Genomic DNA, 18,624 nt, shown 5'->3' with positions numbered 1-18,624 from the left:
TGGGAAGAGTACACTTCTTACAGTTAATATTCTTCCCTGACACTGTAATCTTATCCAGCTGTGAATATTATTAACTGATGTTGGTAAAATACATTGAATATGCATTGTACATCATTGTACAAGCTGTAGATGCCCCATCCTGTAAACATTCAAGGTTAGGTTGGATGGGGCTCTGACAATCTGATCTAGTGGAAGATGTCCCTGCTCATTGCAGGGGGAGTTGGAACATGACCTTTAAAGGTCCCTTCCAACCCAAACTACTCTATGATTCTGTGATCATCTAGTATACTGAACTGCTGAGCCAGCTCATGCCTGACACTCTTGTTCATCTTAATTCTTGGTCTTTAAAAAGCTAACGACTGCTAAGTATTACAAACACACCAGTGCAAAGCCCACTCCTGACAGGTTTATAATTAATATTCTCATATTAACTTTTATATGGAGCAGTCCTAAGTTCCAGTCTAATCTCTCTTACTGTGCCTTTCTCTAATGTCTAACATTCCCATGTATCTGTCATGCCAATTTACTACTGCACTAACAGGTCAGGAAACATTCCTAGAAAGGAACACCTTTTCAAATTTTGGAGATGCTGGAATTCAAAACGGGCAATTCAGTACTGTTATAAAAGCTATCTTTTTTCATAACTATATATATAGTTACATAATGTTATATAATAGCTATATTACTGCTATTTTATATATTATTAATATTACATATACTATTACATATAATATCTGTATTTATAGCTTTATAGATATATATATATAACTGGAGCATAATCAAGGGTGAAAATACCTTATTCAGCTTCCTTGTTATGATGTGGTATTACACTGTATCTAAACAATGCTTTCTAAAATGCGAAAACAAACTTTTCATGAAAGAAGGAAGATGTGATAATTTAAATTATATTAATACAAAATTTTGTGGTCCAATCCAAATTCTGTTCTCAGATATCCTGTTTCACTGCAAATGTCACAAGGTTTCTAGCAAACATTGTGAGAAACTTTTTTTTATCTGCTCTGTGGACTAAATTCTAATTATGTGGTTGTGTGTACATGCATTACTCTTTCTTCATAATAGGTAAAAATAGAAGATCATGACTGGCAGAAAAAAAGTAAGAAATCAAGAAGTCAAAACCTAAATCCACGTTGCCCTTGTCTCTAAACTTGCTTTCAGCTCTTACAGCACCTCTTTGTACTTTACTTTTTATTGCCCTATCATCAAACCTACAAGATTTAACATTCCTTTTAGATCTTTTTTCCCCCTTTTTTTCTCTGATCAATCATTCTAAGATAGTACGAATATAGTTATGGGGAAAGGGAGCCCAGAGACATTTTGAACCCTAAATATTCCATTAGTTATCTTCTGTGAATTAGGCATTTTAAATAATATATTCCAGAAAGCTAAGAAAGAAAAGTTAAGCTACTGAGGGCTGGATCAGAGCATTCTGGAAGAACAGCAAAATTTCAAAAAATTCCTTGCATCAAACTCATATCCCTTTATCCATGTGTTGGTTGAAGAACTCTTAATGAAAGGATTCCTGGCCCTGGAACTTCATTTCAGAGTAGGAAAAAATTTTACTATTTCCATACAGCAATCCCAGCCCTGAAGCAGGAATCCACTGTGTAATATTTAGACAGGTAGAATATATCCATATGATTCCTTAGGAATCACATTTAGAAAAACATGAAACCAAAACGATACAGGTAAATTATATGGCACATAAAAAAAAAGGGGGAGGGGGGAGTTATCAGAGTCCTTGATGAACACGTGTTGCTACAACACTACACAGAAGTAATCTGACTCCCATAACAAATTAAAATAATATGGTCTCAGATTTGCCTAACATTTCCTTCTGGTATCAGTGGTTTCCATCTTCATAATTCCTGGTCCCTCCATCCAAAAGCAGGTGTGGAAGGAGGATAACTTTGAACCCTCAGTATTAAAATACCAGAGAATTTCTCTTGATTTTTAAAGGATCTTTGCTGCTTCATGCTTTCAGTCATAAATGTAAGTTTTCAGGCAAAACTAATTAATTTTAGTGAGGAGTGCTGCTCAGGAATTCATATAATTCCATAATCATGAAGACAAAAGTCTGACTCCATATATACAAGAACTATTTACTGCCTGTGTTAAAAATTGGTGCCTTGAAATAACTATATTTCACAGACATAAGAAGCAGTAAATATTATCATATAAAAGGAAAAGCAGTAGATACTTTTAAGAAATCCTGCTACCACACAGAATTCACAAATCTAAGATTGCATTCATGGTAGCATGAAAAAGTAAGAACATAAGCTCTGGGTGTGAAAATGAACTAAGGCAAGTGATATCCCTGTATATCTCTTTGAAGTGGTTTCCAGTAGTAGTTCATAACACACAGTGGTAAGTACACCTACAAGCCATAGCCCAGGAAGCTGAACACCTTCACAGTCACAAGAGAAAGTTAAAACACTATTCTAATGCAGGTACAAATCTCTGAACTTCTGAGACTATTAAGAAATTTTATTTAAGTGTTTCAGTATTGCTACAAGATACCTTTTTCTTCATAGAGCTTGATGGTTTTGAACATTATTTATCTTCATCATTTATTTATTTAAAAATACAATTTCCATGTTCTTCAGTATGTACATTTTTACAATTTACAAATGAATTAATTTATCCTGGCCAGCTGCCTTTACAAATCTCTTGCCATGTGAAAACTTTAATATTCCACCCTGACATTCCAAAAGAATGAAAACAAAGCTGCAAAATTAAAGTGGTCTATTAAATTACCGATTTATTAGCTACTACTATGCATGCCAAAGAAAGTGCTTAGCATCAGAGTCATCCTTTAACAAAGGTGCCTACCTCCACGCAACATTAATGAGCATCTTAAAATTACTTTTGAGTATTAAAAATACAGTTCACCAGTGCCCTACAACCTCAGAGTCCTTGTAATTACCTATACACAGCCTCCCTTTCCTCAATCTCCATTGCATGCCCCACACTTCCCCAAGCCAGACTTCAAGCCTTTGACCCCAATGACTCCAACCTCCCAGTCCATACCAGCTCTCCAAACTCAGGCCCCTGCACTGCTTGACCATCCCTACCTTCCTACAGCATTCTCACATTCCCATTCTCAGACACCATGACACTACCTCTAAAATACTGCTGACTCCCCTCCTCTCATCCCACTTTTCCAGATTAACTGCATTACAGGCTCTTCTGCAGAGGGCAATTGCTGCAGTGCAGCTAAAACGCATTAAAAAGTGGGGAAGGACCAGCAGCAGGAATGGACCAAGTCATGGGAACACAAGAAACCACTTCAGACGCTTGTGTTTAAGACTGGCCATATCTACAATTTAAAACAGGCAAAGCTGGGACTTGAACTACGTGAAAGTTTGTTTTTCTGCAACCTATAGCTGTAGCTCTTACAACACTTGTTTAGAAGTTAAATCTTTTTATCAGGGCAGTGGCGATGGCTTCAGCAAACTGGTTCTAGAAAGACAAAGCAGGTTACTCAAGAGAATGTATGGGTTAAGAGAACAAATCAGTGGTGCATGACTCAAGAAACTTAAGGATTAAAGCTATATTAATACTACCTGTTCCTGAGATGAGTTATGCTGAAAGTAGATAAAACACATATAACTTCAGGTGCAATAACTCTTAATGCAAAACATGTCTAAATTAACATTGTTTAAGGAAATACAACACTGCAAGTTTCCATTAATCCTTTTAAAACCTCTTCCTTGTGATTAGGTCCATATGCTGATGCACTGTACTAATTAATTTAAATATTAGCTACAGTAAATGAGAATTTTTAAATAACATACTGTTAAAACAGCAAGCAGCAAACTGAACTAATATACCACTCACCTACAAATAAATAAAGGAATGATAAATCAGCCTGCAGCAATATTTACTCATCATACCAGAAAAGTCTATCCACAGGTATGACAGGCAGTTCTCTCTCTCCATTTTTTTTTTTTATTCTCAAAGAGTTTATCACACAAAAAATACCACAGTACAAGACAAGCCAAGGTAGTCTGTACTATGCCAGTAGCAATACACCCAACAAACATCAAGAGGAAAAGTATTCATACCCATAGCAGTATCACAGTATTGCATTAAAACAGCTCTTTCCTACTTGGTTACTGAATGCTATCTTCTGCTTGTAACAAAACCCGACTCACTACTGTTGTGAAAAGGCATGTTTGTCATGTAACAGACGGTTTAAAAGAGAGGAACTATGTTATTAAGTTGTTTAGACACATTTTGATGCCATACCAATTTCAGACTTATTGTATACTTTATTCCCCTATATAGGTTCTTTAGGTTCTTTTCTGAAAAGGAAAGGTTTTATTTATGTTTGCTTATTTAAAAAGATATTCTCTATTTCTTTTTTTTATTATTTGTGCATGAGTTCTCTTTACTAACCTTCAAACAAATCAGCAGAGAGCTCAGAAAGAAAGAACTAGTCATATAACCTGATCCATTAGTGTTTGTCTCAAAGTGACAAACCAAGCAGTTTTACAATTATTTGCAGTACCTGTATTTTCTTAAAACTCCAATTCTGCTGTTTCAGGAAAGTCTTTTATCTTCATAAAGAAGGTTCTAGCCAGCACGACTTATGAGGAAAGAGTGCAAGGGGGACAGAGGTCACTTGTGATACTACAGATCTAAGACAGAAAGAGGTTTTAACCCACATGCATGAATTTTGAAGTGTCTGGTACATCATTATTAATACTGCTGCTCAAATTTACATTTAGTAACCAATATATCCATTAAGTATAGCTGAATTAGGAATCTACAATGGAAATATCCTATTAAAATTGAGAATATCTTTGTCCTATAAGATAGCCTCAAGAAATAGAAGCTGAACATTTAGGCACAAATTAATCATTTAGTCAATTCATCTAACCAGAGTAACATCTGGATTAAATTATGAACTACTATGTTGCTGAAGCCTCTAGAGCTATTAGCAATTTTACTGTATGATAAATTCATGTCTGACCTTGCCCAAAGCCCATCTTTGTCAATAAACATGCTCAGCACCTACTCTAAGAGACTGACACAGAAGCTAACTCAGAACAACCCTGAGCTTGGCTTTCCCTCAAAGCTACATCAGTTTTATGGCAACAAAACCACTAAACAAATTATTTCATTTCTAGATATCCAGAAGATAACCCACTGCTCCTACATTATTCAAAAAAAAGATCTCTCCGCTCTTCCTGCAATGTGCTCCTTCAATTTACCATTAGTGCTGAGAGATTCCTCATGATAGCTTTGGCTTCCAAACCCGTTTTATTCTACCAGATGCTGGCAGTGATCCTTCTCAACATGCTCCTGTCAATTCCAATTCCACAAAGCAGTCTGAGAACCCCAATCCACTCATCTCATGTACCTCTTATTTTCATAACAATTTAATATAAGTATATATTTATAAAAAAAAAAACCAAATATTTTTCTTCTAGCACAATTCTCAGTAATTTTTGTATTTCTTGATTTCACTTTTTAAGTTTAATATGCAAAGCTATCCTTAATTTCTTCCTAACCTCAGAAAATTTTAAGCACAATTTTGAAAGCCTAACAAATCTGTTAGAATAAGAAACACAGTAGTCTGAACCAGAATTAAACAACAAAGAGAAGGATAAATTAATCTAATTTTACTAAGCATTGTCTAAATTAGGATTTTCTTGTGTTCTTCACAAGCTGAAAACTTGATTACAAAGAAAGCAGAACTATGCAGGGTCACACTGAAGGCTCACGCTACACTTTTCACAACTTGCAGTGATGGAATGTCCAATATACATACTTTTCAGAGATTAACTTAGACAGAAAAAGCTAGCATATCAGTATGGAATACATTTTCAAGGCCACAAAGAGAATTCACGAATTAATAAAGCACACGAGATCTTAAAAGTGAAAAACTGTGAAGGCAGGACTGTTAATTTGCAGGTGGAACATAAAGAATACACTCAAGTCTGTTTTTCAGGGCTAGGTGAGCTACTTTAGTATAGGACCAGGTAAAGTGAAAAGCAGTAAGAACCAGAAGAATAATAAAAAAATTAAAATTGGACATTTTTGTATTAACATCATCAAAAATTTTCTAGCTGTTCTCTAGGGACACATACAAAGAGACTGATTACGGTCTTTAGTGACTAGTTTTGAACTAGGTCTATGATCTTAAATACTACTATGAAATATCAAGTATATGTGTTCTAAAGCATCAGGCAAGTGTTTCCATGGCATTCAAAGTACTACAAACAACTATTCTGACTACAACAAGCCATTGGTTTGTTAAATGAAGAAGTGAGGTTTGTAGGTGGCTGGAGTAAGTCTGGAGCAAATGGAACATGGACAATGCCTTTTCTTCTTTTTTTTTTTTTAATGACATCTGTAACCATTCTCTTTTTTTTTTTTTTTTCCTCTGTGGGTTTTCTCTGTGTGTGTGTCTATATGGGTGCTGGGGTAATCAGCTATATAAAATCAGCAGTCAGCTAAATTGCTTCTACTATTACTGAAGAACCAGAGTAAAACTTCTGGCTTGCTGCCCCTTAGGAAAAAGGATGGCAGCAGCCACAAGGCAAGAAAGACAACACAACAAAAACCCAGCTAATGTAGCAACCCTTCAAAGTATGCAAAGCACTCATTTGAAGCTGATAATTCAAAACCTGTGATGTTCCTGCTCCTGTTTTTTCTGCTTTGAGATGTGTGCAGAAGGGCAATGCATAGTAATCGGAGCACATCAGTAGAAAAAAGGGGTTCCTGAATTTTAACCTTGCGAGCACCACAGCAGTGGGATCTCAGGATAATTTCATTCACGATTTCTTCGGCAAGCACAAATTCTCTTAGGTAATTATTGGTCTCGGCTCTGTCTGGACCTGGGCACATCTCAGCTGTGGGATCCAACAGCACTTGCAGATACGGAGTCCTCACATGCATGCTGGCGATACTTCAGCTCCATGCTGAGCTCCAGGTGCTTAACATCCCCCTCCAGCACAGGGGCAGGAAGATTTGTCACGCACACAGGCTGTGACGGAGCTGGGGCAGACATCAGCCAGCAGATGAACAGAACTGCCATGATATCTGCACACAGCCTCTCTACTTCCCTTCTCTCCTTGTGTAATTTCAGGACTATTATATATAGTTGTTACTGTAGTGAAGATTAATTCACTGATGTTAAAAAGGGGAAAATGCTATAGTAGTTTAGCTTCTAGCATTGATTAAAGTCAGTGACATTAAATATACACAGAGATACTGTGCTTTTGCCCCAAACCTCTCCCCTGAAAATGTACAATGTTAAACCATATACCCTCCTGAGCGGCTTTAGGCTCTAGATTTCCTGATCAAAACTAATTTTTCTTCTTTTTGACTTTCATTTGAGAATACATTTATCACAGTAAGGTCATTACATTTAACTCAATTCTATTCATAGGCAGAATAAAAAGATGAAAAAAACCGCCATGTTTTCCTGATGCTACCCGCAGTTGTAACACACACCGTTTTGTTTTACTAACAACATAAAAGCATTCACATTTTACAGGGCTGAATCAGATTAGTTAATAAATTTTTAGGGTTTTTTTCTTTTAATTAAAAGGTACAGATTTCTTGAAACTACAATCTGTCTCAAATTTTACCTAAAAGAGAACAAGCAAAGCACAATTTAGGCAATATGTGATGTGTTGTAATTTAAGTTAATGCAGCTTACGATTATTGAAAACTAATTTAATGTATTGCTTTTCCTGTAACCTATTTATTAATTTAAATATGCAATACATGTTTTATCACCCTTGGCAAAGCAGCCACTCCAGAAAAAAACATCAGCATGAGGATGGTCCGACACTGTAACAGGTTGCCCTGAAAGGTCACGGAGTCTCCATCCTCAGAGGTGCTCAAAACCTGACTGGCCATGGTCTTGAGCAACCTGCTGGAAATGACCATGCTTTGAGCAGGAGACTCTCCTAGATGATCTCCCGAGGTGCCATCCCACCTCAGCCGTTCTGTGATCTGTGACAACAGCAGCTGCTAATACCAGGAAGGTGCACCAAAACCACAGAACCATTTGCCCAAAACTCATGATGCTGAACAAAAAAATTTGCTGTACCAAACATGAACTGGGGAATTACAAGGTTTTTGAAACCAAGGAGTGACCTTGGCAAGAAGCACAAACATTTGGAGAGGAAGCAGCAGACATCACAGGGAGTCTGTCCCTGCCAGCAGTGTCTGTGGAGCACCCCAACCCCTGCCCAGTCTGGGCAGCACAGCCTCCCCATGGGGCACCAGGACCAGCCTGCACCCAGCAGTGGGCTGGTGGAGCACACAGAGACCCCACCTCGGGGTGCTGGGGGGTGCGTCAGTGGGGTGCTGGGAGCAGCAGGGGTGCAAAAAAATCTGGGGCAGCCATGTCTCCCCGAGAAGGGGTGCACACCCATGGGAGCCTGCACAGCCAGTGTGGGGGTTGCAGGTAACCATGGTGGGGAGAGGAGGTTAGAAAGTTTTGGAATTAAAAAAAAGTGCTTAGAAATTTACAGGTGTCTATTAACATTTTGTGCCTAGTACTGTGTTTATCTCTTGTATTACTGACACTGATCCTGAACATTAACTGATTGCCAGGTGTCTTTTTAAAAAACAGCAAACCACTCTCATCCTGATTTGTCATAGGCTACTTGTACTGAGCAGTTTTTTCCCTAGAAGTATCACACACAGCACTTTGGCTTTTATGAACCTGGGTGCCTCTTTAAGGAAGGAACGTCAAGTTAGTGAAAGATGGGATCTGTTTAACAAAGCAGAGTAGGCACACCTTCGCCAAGAGGCTGGCCTACTTGGCAAGGAGGGCTCTGATACAGGCACGTCAGGGGGATGTTGATAAGAGTTTGCAAACAACCATGGGAAGGGAGGTCAGCAATGGTAAGTACATGTAGCCCAAAGACGGGTGCAAGAGCACCCTCAGGAAGGCTAAAGCAGGTTGAAAGGGGACCCACTTCCAGTGCAGGTACACAAATGCACACAGCCCACATGTAATGGTATCTGAATGTAATGGTATATGGCCTGTTAAGTTGCCTGGTTATGGACTATTCAGTATAAAAGAAATGGCAAGCAACAAGTAAAATGACAAATTCAAGAAACACAGACACACAAACACTAAAATGCAGGTGGTAACAGGGATGGTAACAAAGACCAGAACTTGTCAGCCACTGACTGATGGGCTATAAAGGAACTCAGAGCCTTTAAGAGAGGATCAGTCTGAACATCGTAACTCATGAGGAAGCTGAAACAAGACTAATAAGCATTGTTGGATACTTGGGACTCAGGGAAACTTATATGTATAGCACAAGGGGCTTGTGGGACTGTACAAAACTTCTTACTGTTCTCTGACATCAGCATAGTCTTACTGTTTTCTGGTAAGTGACTTACTAGAAAGACAAAATGTTGTGCATTATGGAAGCTTCCCCAGTACAACTGCTCAAGCTCCAAACTTCAACACAGCTTGTATATGGGCCCAAATACCAGCAGGAGACTTACAGCTATTCCCAATAAAGAATATAGCTGTGGTGGGTTTGGGGAGGGGTTTTTTGTTTTGTTTTGCCAAGTATTTAAAAAAAGTAAAAAAACACATCACTGCCATCTATGTCAAGATGATCTACTTTACCCTCCAAATCTTTGCAGAGAGTAACAACATATTAATGTCCTCCCTCTGCTTGAAACTGAAAACATAACAGAGAAGAAGTGGCAAAGTATTATTATCAAGTTGCCTGAAACACAAATAAGAGTGTTGCACATAGCATGATTTTAGTCAATGTCATTGTTTTATAATAAACCATAATTTCATGATCAGAAGTGTGTAGGTGAGCTGTCAAACCAAGCAAAAAATAGAACATGCACTATTCCTCATTCTCCTACTGACTTGACATGTGTGTCTTTCGCAAGTAAACAGTAGCTTCATTTCCTAGAAGCAATGATACCCTTGCTCCTATGAGGTTCATAAAAGCTGATCTTGCACAAAACCTTTGTGTCATTTTTCCAGTATGTACAGCCTTTCAACTACTACATTTTAGTTATTAACAAATAATATACAGAGCATCTGCCTATGTGGAGTTCCATGTGTATATAGGCACAGACATGCATAATACTTGTTTAGTATTAAAATTAAATAACCTAAAGATTAGCTCTAGTACCACAGTGTTTAATGTTTTAAAAAAATGTTAGGCACTACTCAGCTTTCACACTTTTGTTACTTTGCCTTTTGTAAAGCAGCAGCTAATATGAAATTTTAACTAGGCTTACTATGGGCTTTAGTATAGCTTCAAGATGTTTAGACTTTTAGCAAAACTCTAAAATAATAATGAATATTTATTCATGGTTTCAGATGACTCTTCAATATCCTTTTATTCCCTTGATTTTATGGTAAATATGTCTTTTTTTAAGCAGCATCTTTTTAACATGGATGTAATTCCCAACCCTAAGGGAACTTTTAAGAATGCTAATCATTTACACATAAACTACGTTTTATTGACCTACTTCTACTCCAGCTCATTAAACACAGCTGCTTTCAATGGCCAGGAAAAAGTAACCAAATACAACATTCAAAAGAACCCAAGTGACTAAAAATGGAGTAGCTACTCAACATCCAGAGTGGCTTTGTAGTTGTTTCTTTACAGAGCTACAGGACAGCCTACAGCTTACAGATAATGTTTCAGAAGAGGGTATTTAAACCAGCAAGTGAAACAGGTCGTTCCATTTCAATACAACCAATGTTAAAAACCCACACACATTTTCTGTGCTTTCATATCTAAAAATCTTCCGTTGATAACCAATTATTTTGAAATACAGTGAAAAAACATCTTCTGCTCCAGTAAGGAATATTGGCTCTTTTCAGTACCAAATTCTGGAGGCCCTACACTGCAATCTATTTTTAGACAAGATCACAAGACAGCAAGAAGTGAAATAACTTAGCCTGTAATAGATTAAAATAAAAATGAACATAAACAGTTCTAGTATAGGAAAGGGATTACTACTGAAAACAATCTAGATGGGTGCAGAAAAGACAGTTCAGCAAGAATAAAATGTGATTATTCTAAGGCATAGGTTTAATTATTTCCAGATGATCTGGAACTGATTTCAAAATTTCATTCATGGTCTCAGCCATACAAATCCGTGTTTTCAGTACCTTGAGATAAACAAGTGCTGACGGGATGAGGATGTTAATTTCCAGGAAGCAAAAATACCAGATGTGTGGTAAATTTCTGCCTATCTGCTTAGACAAATACTTCCAAGAGATCAAATCCAGAGTCTGAAAAAAACCGAAACAGGCCTAGGGTTGTCAGGATAAACGGTCTTTTAAAAGTCAAGCAGCCATAGAGTCTGGAATCAGTTGTTTGTAGCAGCAGTTTATTGTAAAATGGATTTGCAACCTGTATCAGACATGAGACTTTCCCATGCTCACCCTTTAGTATCTGTTAATTCGCCTTTAATATCTGTTAATTCCCTTTTGTTACAAAGGACACTCCAGACTTGGCATTGATCACCATCATTGCGACTACCCGACTACCCGTAAAGTACTTCAGCATTGCTGCCTAAAAGAGGCAGGGATGAGTCTCGAGCACCTGGCCCTGACTGTCCACAGTGCTGAACTACCACCTCACCTCTTTCTGTGGCGCTGTTCAGAAGGCACCAGTATTTCTCTCAGCTGCACTTCTAGAGATGGTGCTTTCTGTATACTGCTTTCAGAGGACACTGTAAGCAACACTGTAGTACAGGTTTGGCTCCTTCCTAACATCCTCCAAGACCAGAAGTATATGTTCATGCAGACAAAAAATTATGTTGTAGGCAACAGTCCTTTATAAAAACAGACATGATATAATGAACATCAATAACTGATACAACAGAGCAACTCACTTTTTGCCTCTGCTTAAATTCTTTTCCAAGGACCTTAATGTCAGTTTGTTACCAAAAATCCTAGCCAGGGAAACTCCACAGCAAAGGACAGTTCAGAAACCCAACACTAGTTTATTGCAGCTGGGTGCATATGGGATCTTTCTTCCTAATGGGCACACCGAGTTACTCGAGGGTGCACATTACATACAGTGGAGTACTTGCATGTTGATAGCAGGTGTATTTTCATTCACGCACAGGATTGGCTACAAGTTTCTCCCTTCTAGTGCAATCAACGATTACAACTCCTTACCAGCTTGTCTCCTCTTGCAGCCAGAACTTTTTCACCTGGAGACTTCTTCCTGCATGATTTATATACTGGTGCTCTTACCCTCATCTGTTCTTTGTTTCCCAAGGCTGTGGGTACTTGAGCATTAACGACCTGAGAGGGTGGGTCATCCACCGAAACTTTGTGAGCATTCTTGTTTAACTACTTCAGAGTTTGGCAAGAGGGGAGTTTAGGCAACAAGTTAGACAAATAGAGTAATTAGAAGTGTCCCTGCCTACACACACCAAAAAGAAATTTATTTGATTTCAGATAGAACCAAAATCCCACTTACCTGAAAGAAAATCATACTAGAAACACAAATTAAAATTCAAAGTTATCTTGGATTTGCATCAAAGTAATCTGGTCTGGATTTTAAACTGATTTCTATTGTTACTTTTAGCTGAATTAGCAAGAATATTTTAAGTTGAATTAAAGTTAAGGGTGAACTGAAGAGTACTACACGCCAGCTTTTTCTGAGATTACCTCATCCTTCAAGCAGTTTGTCTCATTTATTCAATTTCACATATATCACATGTGTCCTGGTTTTGGCTGGGATAGAGTTAATTTTCTTCCTAGTAGCTGGTGCAGTGCTGTTCTGGACCTATCAGAACAATGTTGATAACACACTGATTATTTTAGGCCCACAGTGGAAGGGGAAATGAGCAAGGGGGTGGTACTTGATTGGTAGCTGGGATTAAACCACGACAATATGCATAATTGTTCTCTATCAAGAAGCCTTTGCAATAAAATTTATACCAATCACAGTCTTCACTCTTTTTTGTGCATCTTGTTCTCACAACCACATACGTGACCTCCCAAACATTGCTGAAAAGAAGCCTAGATCTATTCCTGGAAAAAAAAAAAAAAAAAAAAAAAAAAAAAAGGAGCAAAAAAACCTGCTGAGAACCTGGAAAAATATCTCCATCACTTTTTTCCACTTTGTTGGGAACTGGTTTATTCTACAGTTCCAGCAAATGTAACGTTTTTCAAGAAGCCATGGAATTCAGCTTTTTGGTGCCAACAGAAGCCTGACAGTTTTTTCACTGATGTACCTACTGGAAGCCCTTTGTCGAGAGGGCAAGGGTGATTGGTTTACTGCCCATCCTATTCTGCTCTTCTACATATTCCAAGAGAAGGAAACCAGAGAAGAAATCTTATTTGCAACCAAGAGAACAAGGAGAGTTGAGAGGTCCCATGTAATCTGTCTGAAAAATGAGCTGCTGAAACCAGTTAAAAACTCTAGCTTTACTAACACATATGGGGTAAAAGAGTGGAATTCTTCAAGAAAATTGTTTAGGTTACAACACTAGTAATCGAGGACAGGAAATAAAAATATGCAAAAAAAGTATTTTGCAGACACTGATTTTTTTTTAATAATCCAACTCATACAGATCCACAAAAACAAAATAAAAAACCCAAACCAAACTTTCGAGGCCTTTTTATATTTGATTCATGCATTGCCTATTGTTTGATTCTCCATACAATGAAAAGGGTCTTCTATGATTTTTAATTCTTGAGGATTTTCTTCACAGACACAACACTGCACTTGTAGCACAGAACCCAACAGGAAAAAACAAAGTAGTTATGCAACTAACATTTAAAATTGGTATGAAGGTGGTAAATGTTTCAATATAGCTTGTGATGGGACTGAGCGTAACTCTGTATGATAGTTCACAAATCACTGCTACAAAAGATTGAGCACAGTTAGTCAAATCTTCATTGCTGGGGAGTAAAAATAAAAATCTTGGTTGTGTTAGGGATATTCATTTACCTTGATTATTAGTTGCCAATTTCAACACTGTGACATCCTGTTTTATATGAATGATTACACAAACTCAAATTTGTGGTTCCCATATCCCTCAAGATCACCTTTGCACATGTATCTGGCATTGTTGCACATGATGATAAAGATATTTTTGCTCATTTAAAGACATGAACTACATATAATAGCTGCAAACCTAATTATATAAAATAATGCGTAATTTTTTGAGCTAATGTATGTTCAAAATACGGACATGTAGCAGTCCCCAAATGAAAAATAATTCCAATTTGCATGATTTACTGATATAAGGCTGCTCAGTTTTTATTACCACTATGAAGAGGAAAAAATACAATTGTGAATGCTATAGTTTTTGTTTTAATATACACAATATAAACAAGGCCAATAAGCCAACTTCTTCCCTTTAACTTTATTGACTGTAGGGGTAGCTTCCCACTGTATATAAGCCACCACCAGCTAACATTCCCACCCTTTTTCAGTTAGTGATCCTTCTCCACATAAAAGGTGTGGTTCAGCTTAAGACATTTAAATGAAGATGTCCTTATACAAACTATGTACCACTAAAAGAAATATAAGCAAATACCATAGAGGCAAAGGACCTACGCAGCTCACTCTGAAGCTGACATGAAACATTTCATAGCTGAGTAGTTCCTAGATGCCGCTGGCTGTACTGACCATGCGGTGCAGTTGCTCACAGGGAACATCTGAGATGCTAAAGGTATCCCACCCACTGCCACTCCAGAAAGATGCAAGTCTCCCAGAGGTATCACATCTGCCAGCCCCATAGGAATATTCCAGAGACTCCAGGGAAACTCAGATGATGCCAGATGCCTACATTTAAGCAACCGAATTAAACTTTATAAAGGCAGCTCTGACACCTATTTTCACAAGCAGACACCTACAGAAAGAGTGAGAGTGTATATTACGCACAAACACATTGCTAAGTGCCATCAGAAAAGGTTTTAAAATACTTTTCACTTCTTGCCTCAAAAGAAGGCTTAATATAGAAGATCAGTAGTAACAGTGACATTTCTTTCCTCTTCACATTGTTTGCAGCCTACAAATACTTTTAATCACACCTAAACCTTCTAAAATACTCATTTAATCCTAATTTTCTTGTCATCTCCAATTCTGGATAGATTTTACTGTTCACAATTTTTTGTTTCGTGTACCTCTGAGATTAAAGCTACTGAAAGCAAGAACTGTGATGCTTGTACTCGGCTCCTTGAGGGCTGGCGTTTTCCGGGCTGCCCACAGCAATACCATTCCTCCAGAGAGTGAAAGGCTGCTGCTGACCACGCAGCTGTACCGCACCTCCTGGTGACCACTGCTTGCAGGGGCAGCAGCAGAGAGAGGAATTCTTTTATTACTCTTACAATTCAAAACTGGCTTTTGTTTCAGGAACAGGAAATACAGAAAAGTCAAAAGAAAAAAAAAATGAGAGTGGTGCTGTAAGAGATATAGGGGAAGGGAGAAGATCAGAGAGCAGGGCAGAAGAAATATGCATAACATACCATAGTTCTTCCCCATTGAGGCAACATGTTTTCTCCTTATCCCCAGTATACAAGTGAATGTATGGTATCAAATGTCATTTGCAGAGAAAGTATAATAGTTACACTAGACTACAGAATGAGAAGAACACAGACAAACTGATACCATATAATTCCTGCTGATGTTATTCGCCCAAATCATCAGCACAAAAACCTACATCACTATTACATCACTAACTGGGCTTTGACTCAGATTGCACAGTACCTACCCAATCAGGCTTTCCCGTTAAAGTGTTTATTTTCTCTTTAGTGAAGACAATAATAAAAATCTTTAGCTCAGGACAATGTTAGAAGACAACGTATGTTGTCAAATGTACTGGCAACTTTAATATAGTACTTTTTGTAAACTGCACACTGCAATATTAAGTGTGTTAAGATTAGGATTATCTATTATATTTAAAACTAGTCATTAAAAAGGTATTTTGAATTGATTCCTTTAGGAATAAACATAGCATGCCTTATCTCAACTTGCAGAGTTAATAAAAACTGCACAGATTATCTTAAAAACAGGAAGAGGCTATTGATATTTAAAGTGAGGGGGAGTGTTAATTCAGCTTTAGTTGCCTTGAGATGTCGTTTTCAATGTCAGGAAAGCACTGACATTTACTAGTTAACTTACCATCTAAACACGAACACACTTTACGCATGTGTAAAAAAAAAAAAAAAAAGAAAAGTCTTTTCCAACCCTATACAGAATCACAGAATCATTTAGGTTGGAAAAGCTCTTTGAGATCATCAAGTCCAACCCAGGACTGCCATACTGCTGACCATAAAAATCGATTAATTTTAGTGTTGTGATTAGCACCACGGAAATAACGAGGTTCTCACAAGGCTGGAACGAAACCCCAACTCTAAGAAGGTACATCTTACTACATACATGGCTTTGCAATACGTTTTTGTATCTGCTTAGAAGTTTCATTGTTGACAGAGATTGCCGTTATGGCAATATTCTTCCCCGAGAATTTTATTCAGTTAGGGGGACGTTCAGATCCGTTAGAGAAAACGTGCCGATCCACCACTTGCAGCGGTGTAAACCATCCGCATCTCGCACAAGAGTAACTCCAGAAGCCCAAGCCGCAGCTGGGCGGCTCGCCCCTTCCCCCAGCGCCCGCAGCGGCACCGAGGTAACTGCGCCCGCCCACGGACGGACGGCGGGCAGAACGGTGCCCCCGGCTGAAGCTCACCCCCTCCACGCCGCACGGCAGGGAGCGGGCACAAGGGAACTGTAGGCAGGTGTTGGGGTGCTCCAGCTTCTGCAGCTCCCGCACCCCAAGAAGAGTGTCTTCTCTTTGGAGTAAGGCGCCGGGCATCCCCCGCCGCCACGAGAACGACCCCGTCAACCCCCGCAGCAGCGACGGCGCTGCCCGGCCCGGGCGGGGTGACAGGCGGGGCAGCCCCGGGCGAGCGCGGCAGCCGCCGGCCGCAGCCCCCGACCCCGCCAGCCTTCCCTTACCTGCCCGCGGGGACTCCGGGATGCCTCTGAGGGGGCCGAGCTGCCGCAGCTGGAAAACTTTCCGGACGCCCTCGCAGCTGGGCGGCGGCTCCGCACCCCCGGCCGCGGCGGCCAGGAGCAGGAGGCCGAGGACGCCGAGGACGCCGAGGACGCCGAGGACGCCGAGGCTGAGGCGCTTCCCCTCCATGGCCCGCCGGTCGCCGGCAGCTGCCGCAGGGAGCGCGGCCCAGGCGCCCCCGAGCCCGCCGCCCCCCGCCGGGACCCTCCCCCGGCCCGGCCCCCGCCCGCCGCCCCTCCTCGCACGAGGAGGGGGCCCGCGACGCCGGGGCGACAGGGGGAGGGCGCTGCCACCGCCGGTGTGCCGGTGCCTCCACGCCGCCCCCTCGGGGCGTGGGGGTGGGCACGGCCCGTTTGGGGAGGGGAGGGGACCCCACGTACACCCGGGGCGGGGGGGAAAGCTGCAGGGAAGGGGAGAAATGCACTGGTACTGGTGTGTGAGCAGCAACCCCGAAAAAGCACGGAAAAAAGAGAGACCCTAAGATAATTTGCGGCACTTTTAGGAACTAATCCCAAGAGGCTTACAAACGGGCAGTAACACACACAATTCAGTTTGGCTTCAAACGCCAAACTTGCTTTTCCGACAAGTCTCCAAGAATTCAGCTGTCTTCCAAATGTCTTCAAAAGATTCCGTTTTCCTAGGCAAAAGCGACAAAGGACCTGTTTACAGAACCCTCTCATGCCTACAAGCCAAAGTGCTACGGTGTCTGTCAGAGCAGCCAAGGATGCAGCTGGGACTCATCAGTTTATCTTTTAAATAGCTTCGTGGTACCAGAGTAAAGAACCACCTCCATGCGCTAACTTAAATGTCACACCTTACCCCTTACAGCTGGAAATTGTTCCTAGCCTATTTTGAAGCTGCTGGTGGTCATGCAGCACTGTACAGTGTTAGTCTATCCCAGCTTTCACTTCAAAATAAATCTTTCACCTGTGGCAGCAATTTCAACACAAGCCTGTAAGAGCAGTTCTAAGTGTGAATTGTTCTATGCATCCATTTGAATACAAGTAACAAATTGACATGTAAGTTATTCAAACTTGCACTAGAGATCAAGCATTTCCCTGCTGAGCAAAGCAATAGAAAAATGGCATTACAGTAACTTTATCCAGTTTACTAACTGACAGTTTGTAAGAAGTGGAGAGGACTAGCATTTCCCTTTTTTTGAATCATCCGTAATCCCAGACTTGGCAATTTCCTTCTGTCAGCAAGTTCCAACACATACAATATGAAATATCCTTTAATAGAATTTGTTCTACTGTTCTTATACTGTTGATGTATAAAAAGGGAACATGGGTGATAGGTTACAATCTTCTTGATAAAGCAAAGTACAGAAAAAAGAAACATTTTAGGCCCTGCATGAGGAAACAGTGGGGAAAACAGACCAGGGAGTCCCACTGCAAATAAAAAGATTTGGTTTAGATAAAAAAAATAGAAATAATGGAAAATTAAATACCTTGTATGGAAAATGGTAGTAGGCAGCAGACCCCTTGTCAGTCAGTAAAACACCCTTTCTTAAACAGAACGCTTGTTTTTAAATATTAAACAACGTCACCGGGAAAAAACAACCAAAATATGGGAGCCAGGGAACACAGGATCTTATTC

General features: G+C 39.7%; 1 protein-coding gene across 1 annotated transcript in view; it reads right to left on the bottom strand.

The window, feature by feature from the left end:
* GPC5 (glypican 5) overlaps positions 1-18,624 on the bottom strand; it is a 742,077-nt gene that overhangs the window by 695,958 nt on the left and 27,495 nt on the right. The gene's annotated exons all lie outside the window — the stretch shown is intronic.

The sequence above is a fragment of the Falco cherrug genome, chromosome 2 (assembly GCF_023634085.1).
Source record: "Falco cherrug isolate bFalChe1 chromosome 2, bFalChe1.pri, whole genome shotgun sequence".
In the NCBI taxonomy this organism is placed as follows: domain Eukaryota; kingdom Metazoa; phylum Chordata; class Aves; order Falconiformes; family Falconidae; genus Falco; species Falco cherrug.
This window is presented reverse-complemented; position numbering and strand designations above follow the sequence as displayed.